Source organism: Macrobrachium nipponense, chromosome 43 (genome assembly GCF_015104395.2).
Source record: "Macrobrachium nipponense isolate FS-2020 chromosome 43, ASM1510439v2, whole genome shotgun sequence".
In the NCBI taxonomy this organism is placed as follows: Eukaryota; Metazoa; Arthropoda; class Malacostraca; order Decapoda; family Palaemonidae; genus Macrobrachium; species Macrobrachium nipponense.
In genome coordinates, this window is record NC_061104.1 from 7,900,425 (window position 1) to 7,912,167 (window position 11,743).

Here is an 11,743-nt window from a genome sequence, read left to right on the forward strand (position 1 = left end):
CCCCTCTTTGTGACAGATATCAAACCGTTTCAAGTAGAACTTTTTTTTTCGTATTTAGCAAATGATAATTTTAGGAACAAATTCAATCTTTAAAAAAATAACCCTCTCGTTGCAATCAAGATTTTTTTATATATTTATGAGATTGATAAGTCATCCAAAAGTTATTGACCGCAGGGTAGATTAGATAAGTGTCTCCAGCATAACGATGATATTGAAATATTTTTTTTTTCGTGCTGTACGGACATTCCTTAAGCTATGAGTGGAGCGCACCTGTTAAAAAATGAGTAATGGCGTATTGAGGGGCTATCACTATTTTTTTTATTTCATTATCTTCGGGCATGAAAACAGATTGACAAGCACCTGTAACAAGGAGTTTCGAAAGTAGCTAGTTACGTAAGCAAAGCGTATTGTTGTTATCGACCAGATTTTTTCTTAGCAATTATAAGGCAAGAATTTCTATCACATCGTACATTATCGTGTTAATTATGCATAAAGTCTCTAAAAATTTGGTAACCATACTCCTACTCAGTTATCCCCATTTACCAGCAAGTCATGCCATTTGCAAGAGAACCTTGATAAGGGTTTTGAGTGCACAGTAATTCAAATAGATTTTTAGTGCTGTTTCGATGTAGTAAATCCCCAGGCACTTGTTTATAAACTTCGAAATCTCGGAGTGGGTGGATATGTTTTAGAATTACTTCAAGATTTCCTTACAGGTAGGCAGCAGCGAGTTGCTGTTGATGGGATCTTTAGTGAATTAAGACCTTTGAGTCTGGAGTTCCATGGGGTGGTGTTTTTGATCCATTAGTATTTTTGGTGTATAGAAGTGATATTGTTGTTGGCCTGGAACACGAGATTGTTTACTATGCAACAATTGTGGGCGTAGTAAAGTCTCCACGTATGAGAAATGAAGCTGACCCCAACCTCAGTCGGGACATGGACCATGGACTGGATCAGTGAATGGTGTAGTCCAGTGGTCTTCAAACTGTGGGCCAAGGGCTGATTATCAGGTGGGCCACGGATAAAAAAATGTTGAATTTAAAGTTAAATAAAGAATATATAAAAATAAAAGTATATTTTCTTTTATCCGGACCTATAATTATAAATAAACAGTATATGTAAAAAATATGGAAATGAATATATTTTCTTTTTCTTATTCTATTCCAGTAATGTTCACTAGTTAATTTTTAGATCATAAAAATGGCCGTGAAAAGATTCTGAGCACATTTGTATATTGAATTTATGAAAATCTATATTTGGAATTTATGGCCAAAACATGTAATAAAATTCCAGTTCCAGGAACTATATATGCTGTATTTTGAACTTATCAATTCCTATTCTAAATCGGAAGTAGTGGGCCATGGGTATTTGGAGATATCTAAAGTAGGCTATGACCTCAAAAAGTTTGAAGACCACTGGTGTAATCGGTGGGGGTATGAAGCTGAACTCCAGTAAAACGAAAACGCTGTTGGATGGCAGATGTTGCGCAGATTTCCCACCCCACCCTCCACTTCAGGTGGATGGGACTTTGCTGAATGAGTCTGAAGCTTCAACTACTCTAGGTCTAACTTTTGACTCACATCTTACTTTTGAGAAACACCTAAAGGAAGTTTCCAGTGATAAAATCAATGCAACCTGTTTTAGGTCATTTGTGTGGTCTTTACTATGGTAGATTCACATCAACCGTGCATTTGATGTCTAGGCCAGTCCCTTACGACGCTCCTGATTGGCTGTTCACATAGGTAGGATCTATGTTGCACCTCTCCTAAAAGAAGTATCCCATGTGAAATCTCGAGAGAGACTAAGAGTTTTTAGCCCGGTCGTTGGCTTATCAACAGCCAATCAGGAGCGTCGTAAGTGACTGGCCTAGACATCCAATGCACGGTTGATGTAAATCTACTATAGCATGCTGTTCTCTGGTGTGGATGTCTGCTTCTGGTTTGTGGTGGTAGGTTTCTGCATCCTAAAGGTGCGTCCACACGGTCGAACAATGTCCGACGGACAAACATTGTTACCATATCACAGACGAAGCAGGATGACGTCATAAGCGTTGAAACGATGGAAGTAGATCTGGCTACAAACAGTGGTACCAGATGAGGTTGTTTGCCAATGCTTTTACTCTACTAACAAGGTAAAGACCGGCAGACAATTGTTAATTGGTAACAATGTTTGTCCGTCAGACATTGTTCGACCGTGTGGACGCACCTTAAGGCCCCGTCCACACGGCCGAGCTTTGCTCGACGAACTTTGTTGAATGTGACGTCAGAAGCGGAGAAACCGCAGCAGGGTTCTGACTTTTCTCGCCGTTTCTCCGCTTCTGACGTCACATCGGACAAAGTTCGTCGATCAAAGCTCGACCGTGTGGACGGGGGCCTAAGAGTAGCAAGTTATGTCTTGGACTACCGACGGATGGTCGCTCGTTGGTCACATTTTCATAAGTTGTATTTTAATAGAGATATTCCACATTCACAATTGATCCCTGATTCCCTTTGCCTGCCGAAAGCAACCAGATTCGCTGAACAGCAGCAAGAATATGCCGGAAAAAAAATGTATATACCTGGCTGTCGAACTTCTCAGTTCCAGAGGTCCTTCATTCCTGACACCGTTGGACTGTGGAAAGTCTCTCTGAGGTCTGAGGACGTCATGCAATTGGAACTTCAAAAATTCAAGGCTAAAATGCAATACATTACTAACCGAGTACTATTCTCCTTGCATTTTAATTCATTATATAGATACATATATACATACATACACACACACACACACACACACACACACACACACACATATATATATATATATATATATATATATATATATATATATATATAATATATATATTGACTTGAAATGAAAGCTTTCAAAGAGTATGGTGTTCATTGGGAAGTAAGAGAAGGTAAAGGGAAATGGAGAAAGAAGATATCTCATTTATTAAAAAGAAAAAATGAACTAAGGAATCTATATATATATATATATATATATATATATATATATATATATATATATAGATTCCTTAGTTCATTTTTTCTTTTTAATAAATGAGATATCTTCTTTCTCCATTTCCCTTTACCTTCTCTTACTTCCCAATGAACACCATACTCTTTGAAAGCTTTCATTTTAAGTCAATGGCCCCTTAGGGCTTGTTCCAAAAGAACAGGGTTCGTCTTATGAAAGTTTTTAATAAAAAGATCAAAAGCTGAGAAATTGGTACCTACTGGTGTTCTAGACATTATGACCACCAGCCAAGATGGCTTGTCAGTTCTATGGAGATAATACTCTACTTACTGTATGCTTGTAATGTATTAAGAAAAAGAAATTTCTTCAATTGTGTGCTGGTGACGTAATTTTTTCATTCATTGACAGTACGTCCACGTTTTTGTGAAATATGATCTTCAAAGTAATAAAAAACGCAATGATTTGACAATTGAGCATCAATTCAACAAAACGTACTTAATATGAGCGTTTTGCTTTTTAACAAATGTTGAAAACGATAGAAAACAATGATATAAGCCTTGGATTTATATTTCTTGGTGACAAACAATGAACAACACAACTTATTTATGGAGCGTTATCAGACTCATTAAGAAAGAAACCCCCGAGAGTGTTATCTGTACTGATCCCGTTTCTTACTTCGAGTTTTGAAGGAAGACCAAAGTACGAACCCAAGGACAAAGACTCCGTTTCATCATCGACCAAGTTTCATACCATACGGAAGGAACGAGGATTTTTTCATGTTGGACTTTGCTATTTCACGCACACACACACACACACACACACGATTGTGCGCGCGAGCGAGCGAGCGAGCGAGAGAGAGAGAGAGAGAGAAGAGCTTGATAGTGAATCATATTTCTAAGGCAGGTAGAACCATTTCCCAGGCATTCGACGTTAACAAGCTCATCATCAGGCTGGAATTATTGACAAAACATACAGATCGTTTAACATAATGAAACTGATTGTCTCGCTAGAACTTGTAGAATGGGTAAAACAAACAAGACGATAAAAAACTGAGACGGTAAATTAGATTCAAGATTAAAACACCTAATAAATCATAAAATGAGCAGAAAATACAAGCCAAAAATATATACATAAGAATACCAACATAAAAAGAGGAAAAACTGCAAAGTTAACTAACAAACAGAAGGTAAAATGGTTGTGAATTTATTGCGAACCCTTTAAAACATTAACAGTATGATTGCTAATTGCATACATGACAAAATGTTTTACAGTTTCGGTTTCATCTTTAGAAACAAGAATTCTGGAACTAGGAGGTCCAATATGTCTGAGCAGCAAGACAGTACTGAGTACTTTCAAATCCAGGTCAGAGAACGTAAGGTCTTCTGCTAAGCTGCAAACGGTGCTCTCTTATTGCTGTAAAAGGTGGTTTTGAAAGGGGAAACATTGTTCTAACAGAAGGTGCTCTCTTATGGCTGAAAAAGGTGGTTCTGGAAGGGGAAACTTTATTCTAACAAAAGATGGTCTCATGACTGAAAAAGGTGGCTTTGAAAGGGGAAACATTGTTCTAAGAGAAGGTGCTCTCAAATGGCTGAAAAAGGTGGTTCTGAAAGGGGAAACTTTATTCTGACAGAAGATGCTCTCTTATGGCTGAAAAAGGTGGTTCTGAAAGGGGAAACTTTATTCTAACAGAAGATGCTCTATGGCTGAAAAAGGTGGTTCTGAAAGGGGAAACTTTATTCTAAAAGAAGATGCTCTCTTATGGCTGAAAAAGGTGGTTCTGAAAGGGGAAACTTTATTCTAACAGAAGATGCTCTCTTATGGCTGGAAAAGGTGGTTCTGAAAGGGGAAACTTTATTCTAACAGAAGATGCTCTCTTATGGCTGAAAAAGGTGGTTCTGAAAGGGGAAACTTTATTCTAACAGAAGAGGCTCTCTTATGGCTGAAAAAGGTGGTTCTAAAAGGGGAAACTTTATTCTAATAGAAGATGCTCTCTTATGGCTGAAAAAGGTGGTTCTGAAAGGGGAAACTTTATTCTAACAGAAGAGGCTCTCTTATGGCTGAAAAAGGTGGTTCTGAAAGGAGAAACTTTATTCTAACAAGAGATGGTCTCTTTATGGCCTGGAAAAAAGGTGGTTCTGAAAGGGGAAAATTTATTCTTTAAACAGAAGATTGCTCTCTTCTGGCTGAAACAAAAGGTGTTCTGAACAAGGGGAAACTTTGGTTCTAACAGAGGGGCTTCTCTATGGCTGAAAAAGGTGGTTCTGAAAAGGGGAAAACTTTATTCTAATAGAAGATAGCTCTCTTATGGCTGAAAAATGGAAAAAGGTTTTGGTTTCTGAAAAAGGGGAAACTTGTATTCTAACAGAAGAAGGCTCTCTTATGGCTGAAAAGGTGGTTCTGAAAGGAGAAACTTTATTCTTAACAAGAGATGGGTCATTTGGCTGAAAAAGGTGGTTTCTGAAAGGGGAAACTTTATTCTAACAAGAAGATGGCCTCACTATGCTTGAAAAAGGTGGTTCTGGGAAAGGGGTAAACTTATTCTAAAGAAAGGGAAATGCTCTCTTATTGGCTTTGTGAAAAAGGTTGTTCTGAAATGGGGACACTTTATTCTAGAAGGATTACGCTCTACGTAAATGGCTGAAAAAGGTGGTTTTCTGAAAGGGGAAAAACTTATTCTAACAGAAGAAGGCCTCTCTTATGGCTGGAAAAGGTTAGTCGAAAGGTGGAACAGTTGTTTAAGAGAAGGTGGTCCAAGGCTGAAAAAGGTGGTTCTGAAAGGGGAAACTTTATTCTAAGAGAAGATTGCTTCTTAATCGGCTGAAAAAGGTGGTCTAAAGGGGAAACATTGTCTTAAGCAGAAGGTGGGCTCTCTTATGAAAAAAGGAAAAAAGTTGTTCTGGAAAGGGGGAAACAGTGTTCTAAGAGAAGATGCTCTCTTTATGGCGCTGAAAAAGGTGGTTAGTTCCTGGAAAGGGGAAACTTTTATTCTAGAAGAAGATGCTCTCTTATGGCTGAAAAAGTTGGTTCTGAAAGGGGAAACATTGGTTCTAAGCAGAAGGTGCTCTCTTCATGGCTGAAAAAGGTGGTTCTGAAAGGGAAACATTGTTCTAAGAGAAGATGCTCTTTATGGACTGAAAAAAGGTTTAGGTTCTGAAAGGGGAAACTGGGGTAATTACTTTAAAATTAAAAGAAAGGCTCTCTTATGGCTGAAAAAGGTGGTTCTGAAAGGAGAAACTTTATTCTAACAAAAAAAGATGGTCTCATTTGGCTTGAAAAAAAGGTTGGTTCTGAAAGGGGAAACTTTATTCTAACAGAAAGGCAATTATGGCTGGAAAAAGGTGGTTACCGAAAGGGGAACTTTATGAATCAGAAGATGCTCTTTAAAAATGGTGAAACAGGTGTTCTGAAAGGGGCAAACTTTATTCTAAAGAAGAAGATGGCCTCTTTTCTGGCTGGAAAAAATAAAAGGTTGTTTCTGAAAGGGGAAACTTTATTCCTAAGAAAGAAGAGGCCTCTTATGGCGGAAAAAGGTGGTTTCTGAAAGGGGAAACTTTTATTCTTCAAGAAGAAGGCTTCTCCAAAATGGCAAAGGTTTTCTGAGGGGGAAACTTGTTCTAAGAGAAGGTGCTCTCTTATGGCTGAAAAAAGGTGGTTGGTTCTGAAAAGGGGAAAGGGGAAACTTTATTCTAACAGAAGAAAAATGCTCTCTTATGGCTGAAAAAGTGCTCTGAAAGTGGAAACATTGTTCTAAGGCAAGGGAAGATGGCTCTCTTATGGCTGAAAAGGTGGTTCTGAAAAGGGGAAAACTTATTTCTAGAAGAAGGATTGCTCCTATTATGGCTGAAAAAGGGTTGGTCTGAAAAAGGGGAAAAACATGTTCAAGAGAAAAGGTTGCTCTCTTATGGCTGAAAAGTTGTGTTCTGAAAGGGAAACATTGTTCTAAGAGAAGATGCTATTTATGGCTGAAAAAAGGTGATTGGTTCTGAAAGGGGAAACTTTATTCTAAAAGAAGAGCTCTCTTATGGCTGAAAAGGTGGGTTCTGAAAGGAGAAACTTATTTAACAAAAGAGGTAGCATTTGGCTGAAAAAGGTGGTCTGAAAGGGGAAACTTTATTCTAACGAAGATGCTCTTTTCTTAGGGCATGAAAAAAGGGGTTGTTCTGAAAGTGGGAAACTTTAAATTGTTAATTTCTAGAAGAAGATGCTCTCTTATGGCTGAAAAAGGTGGTTCTTGAAAAAGGTGGAAACTTTATTCTACCAGAAAGGGCTCTCAAATCTCCTTTTATTTGATTGTGGGATGGATGATGGCCTTGGAAAAGGTTATTCTGAAGGGGAAACATTGTTCTTAAGAAGAGGTGCTCTTCTTAGGCTTGGTGCTTTGGGAAAAAAGGTGGTTCTGAAAGGGAAAAGGGTAAACTTTAATGTAATTCTAAGAAGAAGATGCTCTTTTCTCTCTTATGGCGTGAAAAAGGTGATTCTGAAAGTTGGAAACATTGGTCTAAGAAGGGAAAGGTGCTCTCTTATTGGCTTGAAAAAGGTTGTTCTTGAAGGAGAACATTGTTCTAAGAGAAGGATGCTCTCTTATTGGCTGAAAACAGGGTGGATTCTGAAAGGGGAAACTTTTATTTTCTAAGAAAAAGAAGAATGATTCTCTTTTATTGGCTGAAAATGGTTGGTTCTGAAAGGGTAATACATTGTCTTCTAAAGCATTTTAACAGGTTGCCTCTCTTAATGGCTGAAAGAAGGTTTGATTCTGAAAGGGGAACATTGTTCTAAGATGAGAATGTTGCTTATTATGGCTGAAAAAGGGTGGTTTTCTGAAGGGAAAGAAAAAACCCTTTATTTTTCCTAAGAGAAGGTTGCTCCTCCTCTACTGCTTATTGGGCTTGGTGTGAAAAAAGGGTAGGTGGGTTGAAAAAGGGGAACCAATTGTTCCAAAGAGAAGGTGCTCTCTTTATGGCTGAAAAAAGGTGTGATTCTGAAAGGGGAACCATTAGTTCTGAAGAAGAAAAATGCCTCTTCCAGTTATGACTGAAAACAGGTGACTTTGAAAGGGGAAAAGAAAAGAACGAATTACAAGAAAAAAAACCAAAACATTGAAGAAAACAAAAAACATTTGTTCTAAGAGAAGGATGTGCTCTCTTGATGGCTGGCAAAAGGGTGGCTTTTTGCGAAGAAGGGAAACTTTGTTCCAACAGAAGGTGCTTTCTTATAGCTGAAAAATGTGGCTTTGAAAGGGGTAACTTTGTTCTAACAGAAGATGCTCTCTTATGGCTGAAAAAGGTGGTTTTGAAAGGGGAAACATTGTTCTAAGAGAAGATGCTCTCTTATGGCTGAAAAAGGTGCTTCTGAAAGGGGAAACTTTATTCTTGAAGAAGATGCTCTCTTATGGCTGAAAAAGTTGGTTCTGAAAGGGGAAACATTGTTCTAAGAGAAGGTGCTCTCTTATGGCTGAAAAAGGTGGTTCTGAAAGGGGAAACATTGTTCTAAGAGAAGATGCTCTTTTATGGCTGAAAAAGGTGGTTCTGAAAGGGGAAACTTTATTCTAACAGAAGAGGCTCTCTTATGGCTGAAAAAGGTGGTTCTGAAAGGAGAAACTTTATTCTAACAAAAGATGGTCTCATTTGGCTAAAAAAGGTGGTTCTGAAAGGGGAAACTTTATTCTAACAGAAGATGCTCACTTATGGCTGAAAAAAGTGGTTCTGAAAGGGGAAACTTTATTCTAACAGAAGATGCTCTTTTATGGCTGAAAAAGGTGGTTCTGAAAGGGGAAACTTTATTCTAACAGAAGATGCTCTCTTATGGCTGAAAAAGGTGGTTCTGAAAGGGGAAACATTGTTCTAAGAGAAGGTGATCTCTTATGGCTGAAAAAGGTTGTTCTTTAAGGGGAAACATTGTTCTAAGAGAAGATGCTCTCTTATGGCTGAAAAAGGTGGTTCTGAAAGGGGAAACTTTATTCTAGAAGAAGATGCCCTCTTATGGCTGAAAAAGGTGGTTTTGAAAGGGGAACCATTGTTCCAAGTGAAGGTGCTCTCTTATGGCTGAAAAAGGTGGTTCTGAAAGGGGAACCATTGTTTTAAGAGAAGATGCTCTCTTATGGCTGAAAAAGGTGACTTTGAAAGGGGAAACATTGTTCTAAGAGAAGATGCTCTCTTATGGCTGGAAAATGTGGCTTTAAGAAGGGAAACTTTGTTCTAACAGAAGGTGCTCTCTTATAGCTGAAAAATGTGGCTTTGAAAGGGGTAACTTTGTCCTAACAGAAGATGCTCTCTTATGGCTGAAAAAGGTGGTTTTGAAAGGGGAAACATTGTTCTAACAGAAGGTGCTCTCTCATGGCTAAAAAGGGTGGTTTCGAAAGGGTAACTTTGTTCTAAGAGAAGGTGCTGTCTTATGGCTGAAAAGGGTGGTTTTGAAAGAGGAAACACTTTATTCTAACAGAAGGACCTGTGCCCAAATTTCTTTGCTGAGCCAACAAGAACTGGCTCCCGCGTATTGCAGACCACATCGCGAACAAGTAAACAAACAAGCTCCACGAATTAAGGTCTACAGGAAGTAAAGGCAACTTGAAACCCAATTTGAGGAAAACTACGTTTAAGTTTTCCTTGTAACTTAAAATCTCTTAGAAAAAAAAAAAAAAAAAAAAAAAAAAAGAGGTCCACTGTTTATTACGCTCCCTTATATTGAAGAACTTCTTACTCAAAAGTACAGCCCATTCTATGGGTGACACCACGGTAAGATCGATTCGCACTTTTAGCGTTTATTTGGTGGGACAGATATACAGTAAGTCCCGACATTACATCTCGGCCAAGTATAATTATAAACAACCATAGAACGCATAAAGTTGGGCACAGGGTATGAATTTAAATAGTGATCCAGTTGTTCTCTGATTCCCCAGGACCAGTTTAGGATTAAGGCAATGAAAGTATTTCTTTAAAATCTGCGTTCATTCCTTAGAACCAGTTTAGGATTAAGGCATTGAAAGTATTTTCTGTAAAAGAAAACTATTGCAATGACTTTATCTGTCCGCCCTCATATGTTAAAAACTACTGAGGCTAGAGGGCTGCAAATTGGTATGTTGATAATCACCCTCCAAACATGAAACATACCAAATAGCAACCCTCTAGCCTCACCACCGAGCTGTGGCTGAAAGTTTCATGGATAGCAGGTGATTCTTACATGGGACGTGGCTGAGAGTTTCATACAGCATTATACACTGTACAGAAAACTCGATTGCGCCGAAGAAACCTGGGGGCATTTTTACTTGATTTATGGTAAACAACATGTTAAAAATAGAAGGTAATTTCGATTCCTTATCGAAAAAACCGTAAGCAAACCTTCATGTGATACATGATATCTTCTCAGTTAGATTCCATGTGAACACATAAGAGTAATATTTTTATATACGAGGTAACGCCTCCTATTTTTTTTTCTTTTTTTATGAATTTAACGGATATTATTAACGGATATTAAGAATTACAATACTGATAATTCCGCGTTATCTGAAAATGTAAACTGTATGTCAGGTGTACGACCACAAAGACTAGTTGATTTTCCTTTTTGAATAATACCAGAAAGACTAGGTGATATTCCTTCTTGAATAAGACCACAAAGACTAGTTGATATTCCTTTTTGAATAAGACCACGTTGACTAACTGATATTCCACTTTTAAATAAGACCACGATGACTAGATGATATTCCTTTTTGAATAAGACCACAAAGACTAATTGACTTTCCTTTTTGAATAAGACCACGTTGACTAAGTAATATTCCACTTTTAAATAAGACCACGAAGCCTAGGTGATATTCCTTTTTAAATAAGACCACGAGTACTAGTTGATTTGCCTATTTGAATGGGACAACGAAGACTAGATGATTTTCCTTTTTGAATAAGACCACAGAGACTAGCTGATTTTCTTTTTTGAATAAGACCCCGAAAACTAATTGATTTTCCTCTTTGAATAAGACCACAGAGACTAGTTGATATTCCTTTTTGAATAAGACCCCGAAAACTAATTGATTTTCCTCTTTGAATAAGACCACAGAGACTAGCTGATTTTCTTTTTTGAATAAGACCCCGAAAACTAATTGATTTTCCTCTTTGAATAAGACCACAGAGACTAGGTGATATTCCTTTTTGAATTTTTAACACGAGGGCTGAAGGAAGACGACGACGATTCCCACTTTCAAGATAACATAATCACTCTTATCTAACGACGGTGGTCGATCAGCTGAGTTAGTCCCGAGGGATCAGGTTCTTTCTTAATTTGTCTCTTCGAAATTAAAATTCCACCAAAGAAGGTATTTTAAAAAAATTCCCAATAAAAGAAAACGTGAAACGTCAGTTTTTAGGTATAAAATATGTTGATTTTCTTGGTGTTCGCTTTACAAAAAAAAAACTTTCTGCATGCTTATTAAAATAGTCGCACGTGTCTTACAAAAGCATTAGCTAAAGCATCAGCTGATATAGAGCTGAAAGACTCATTTCTTTGCTTTATTGGATTTTCAGTGAAGTATTTGAAGTCAATGATGATTTTAAATGACTTGACAACATGGTTATGTCGAGTCTGCAGATACTCAGGGCTATCTTTGCCACATACGTACTTCTGTTGACCACATGAACAATAACTTACTTGCATGTCATGTGGTAGTAGCACCTTACCAGTTGTGTTAGAGTCGTCGTTTATTCATGTACATACACCAAGACAATGTGCCCGTAGGTAGATAGACTGATAGACAAATACACCACAGACATTGAGGGCATACATGTGTAAGGAGATAACAAGCCAT